This window comes from Limulus polyphemus, unplaced genomic scaffold (assembly GCF_000517525.1).
Source record: "Limulus polyphemus unplaced genomic scaffold, Limulus_polyphemus-2.1.2 Scaffold142, whole genome shotgun sequence".
In the NCBI taxonomy this organism is placed as follows: domain Eukaryota; kingdom Metazoa; phylum Arthropoda; class Merostomata; order Xiphosura; family Limulidae; genus Limulus; species Limulus polyphemus.
The window spans coordinates 333,014-337,207 of record NW_013665752.1 but is presented as its reverse complement, the minus strand read 5'-3'; the positions used below and the strand labels follow the sequence as shown (position 1 = coordinate 337,207).

Genomic DNA, 4,194 nt, shown 5'->3' with positions numbered 1-4,194 from the left:
ACAAGACAGATATTCTATATATATGATATATATATATATATATATATATATATAGACATCTCAAAACAATATAATAATTCTACTATAGAAAACTACTGCTGTTTCCATTATTTCCTCTTCAACTATGTTGTAATAAAAAAACATTAGTCTTTGTTGTTTTGTCAGAAACATATAAAAAATTCACATACTTGAATACACGACAAGTATGCAATAGAATGCTGTACTGAAAATGCGATCAAACAACAAATACTGAACATTAATCATTTTAATTATGTATTTTATCATGTGCTGATACAAAGTACAACATGTGTAACTGTTGACACAGACGTATTTATTTATAACGAAAACTAATTCAGAATCAAGACATACATATTCGAATCTAGAGTTTTAAGTTTATTCTATTTCTTTAATTTTGGTTACGGACTTCGCATAATTAGAGGGCCGAGTGTGAATGTTATTCACATTCAGTTTTCCTTGTGACTTTGAGAGGAAATATTTTATGTTGTGAAATCATATAAATTTAGGACATCGTATTTGTGTATGTTTGTTGGAAAGCACAAAGTTACACAAATGGGCTGTCCAACAGCGGGTACCGAAACCCGATTTTTAGAACTATAAAACCTCAGAACTATGCCAACCAGGTGGGTTAATATCATACTAAAAACAACGTAGGTTTGTAAATTTATGGTTTTATATTTATATATAATATCTAAATAAATAGCTTTTCACTTTCAACCTTGTTATATGAGCAAATATTGATAAACACATATCTACTAAAAAGTTATGAGGATATACTTAGAGGTTAAACGTTCATATTCTAGTCGGTGACATAATAACTTTAAAGATTACTTAAGAAACGTTTCAGCTCAAAATAACCTATTTGGAAATAAACAACTACGTTGAAATTATTGTCTAACCCTCTCAAGATCTTTAATAAAAGTCATGTGACTTATTTTGATCGTTTTTTTCTTCTCCTATATATCATACAAAAAGAGTTTACTACACATAAGACTGGTAAAATGAGACGTTTAATGCTTTATTCTGGATATACCCTTCAAACTTCAAGAATTATGTTTTATATGCAGTAAGTTTAAGACAGTTTACCTCATTTGTTAACTGGGTAGAAATTGAAGAAAAGGTGATTCACTTTTTCATTATAGCCTTTATTAACTTATTTACTTTTTCATTTAGCTGTTCTACAAACATGCAGTGTTTCTGATCATACATTCTATTTTTAGGAGAAAAGTCTATGAAAGCCGAAATTAATTTATTCTTCCTACAAATATGTCAACTACATCATCATCCCATTTACCCCAGTGAGGCTAACACCCAACTTAACTCGTAATATAAATTCATAAAAATATCTTTATTCGTCGTTGTTGCTTTAACCTTTTCAAGATTGCTGTAAAAGCCAGCTTTAATCTTTCGTTCAACTGTTGCGGAACCAAAAATTCATTTGCTTTGAGTTATTTTTCAATTTTCATATATGAAAAAAGGACCCATGATCACCAAAGTGTAGAGTGACCAAACATTTCTCAGGATCGAACTAGAATCCTCAATTCAAATAGTCTTGCAGTCATTCAAAGATTGTCCATTTGGTTTTGTAATTTCTTTGAATACGTTATAAAGTATCAACTTCGAGATTCACTAACCAAAAATAGTGTTGTGAAAATAGATACGGATAGCTAAAAAATGAAATTCACTTTTACGAATGAAAGAAATAGAAATATGCTAGTATCTGTAGAATAAACATTGTCAGTTATGTGAAGATTCAAATAACCATGCCTTCTTGATGTGTGAATAGTTTACTACAGTTAAATAACATGTCAGTTTGAAGCATCGGATAATATATCCAAAGGAGAGTTCGAAATAATAAGATACAAATTGATGGATATATGTCATTGGCAGCAATAGTTACAACAACAACAAAGGACTTTAAATATATGTCATTGGCAGCAATAGTTACAACAACAACAAAAGTCTTTAAAGAATGACTTTAAACTTCCAGTTCAGAAGAAGAAACAAACCGAAGTGTGAATATGAAACTAAACGTTTTTAGAAACACAAGTTTATTACAAAATTATAGACATATTAATCACGTATAAAACCTTCAAAATATAAGTTACTACTTTATAACTTCCTGAAACTGAATATGTGATATTCAATGATCATCTGAAACATATAATGTAACCCACGCTATTATGTATATATAGAAAACCATGAACTGTATTTAATAAACCTTCAATCCGATTGATATGGCACTGATCAATCGGGTACCTAAACCTACTTAAGTATTAGCAGGCCCAGGACTAGTAAGTATATATAGCGAGTTTGTGGACCTTCCTTGAGTTATGGGAATATTGGCATGAAACTTAGTGAGATAAGAGGTTAATGTAGTTAGTTTTATAAAACTTTTTAAAGATACAAATGAAGTTACTCTATAACAATGTCAAAAATACGTTGAACGGATATTTAAAGTTAAGTGCTAAAATAGCACTCCCAGGGCATTATTCAACTTTTGTATATTTGACAATAATAAGAGAGAGAGAGAAATGTGTCAAAGGATGAAAAACTGGTATGCTTTGAAATAAATTTACACAATTTAATATTCACACATATATATATAATAACTTTATGTTCTTCGTGACTGCCGAAAGGAATCACGGGTAAGCTAATGACACTTTAACCAAAAGATTTGCGGGCAGATAAGAAACAGAAACTAAGAAGAAAAGAAAGATCGTCAAAGTGATGGAAATTGTGAAAACTGAAATAAAGACAGACTAAAATAATCGAGAGGTACTATTTCTCTTTAAAAATTAAAATTAATTTTATTTACACAGAGAATATGAATGGATTAAGCCTTGACTTGGTATTCTGGCCAGATTAGCTTTATCTGAATAAACTTACAATTAATTTTTATTACTACTGAATTAAAGGATAGAACGTTTAAAACTGAAGACTGGCTGCAAACTGAGACTTAGAATGAAGGCAAAGCAATATCTTATATATATTTATATATCTTAGAGGTAGAGAAGCATTTCCCAACACATTAGTTACAAAACTCGCTCTTTGTCGTGAAACCTAATGAAAGGTTAAGACAACTTTGTATTATCATAAGAATGTTGGTTAGGAGATTAAAAAAGTCATTTTTCTAGTCTTGCACCAAGACTCAACAAGTTCACGTCAACGCAAAAGTCAGTTTGAAAGTTATGGAGACCACGCAGTACGATTTCCTAAACAGTAGTCAATAGTAGATTTCTAAAGACAGCTACAATTTATACTAGAATAAGTCTGATAGATCCAGAATTACTTTGAAATTAAGGTTAATATCCTAATTTCATTTGGATGCATATCCATCGTGATTGAATAAATTAGAACTTTAGGATCTACAAAACAGCAAAATATAAACAAAACTTTAAGAGAATAAGAGCAAAACCATTTGCAGAGTCACGACACAATAACTTATAATACAAAATAAGCTTTTTATTTAGCCACACTTCAGATTAAATGGGTATAACTTAATTAAAATAATTAAAACTTAAGCGAATAAACGTGATAGTTATATTTAAAAGTTACAATATCAGTTAAATGTAAAATCAAAATAAGTAGAAAATGCTTTCATCAAATAAGGAATTAACGGAGATTAGAAAATAAGTAACATACCAAATTTCATGGGTAATACAAAACCCAAGTCAGACATAATAATATTGAAAACTGAACAAAGACGTAGATAATACATTGATATACTCCACAAAACAGTAGCTTTTAAGGGTAACTGCCTTCCCACAATTGGCTATAGACAGTGAAAGGCAGTAGAAGCTGAGACGTTGAGGGTGTAAACACTCAGCTTCGTACTCTTATTTGATTGATGATTTTTTTTTCCTATGACGGCTGACTAGATTGACATCGGCGTTTGGATATTGTCTGATAGATGGGATATCCCCAACACATTTGGATGCTATTACCACAGACATTATCCGTTATGGCAATAAGATGTCAACCAGGACCGATAACGGTATTGCGATATATATATATATATATACATCATGTACGCGCCAGTGAAACTATAATAAAATAAAGTTATAACATTTATACAAAAGTATAAATGGTGGTATATTAAAACGAAAATTTCTTCGGCCATAGCACCAAAATGCTCTTAGACATAATCAAAACAACATATGTAAAACTAGAGAG

At 30.3% G+C, this 4,194-nt stretch overlaps 1 protein-coding gene across 3 annotated transcripts in view; it reads right to left on the bottom strand.

Moving 5' to 3' along the window:
* Positions 1 to 4,194, bottom strand: part of LOC106474824 (nuclear factor 1 X-type-like) — a 108,909-nt gene that overhangs the window by 47,238 nt on the left and 57,477 nt on the right. The window lies entirely within an intron of this gene.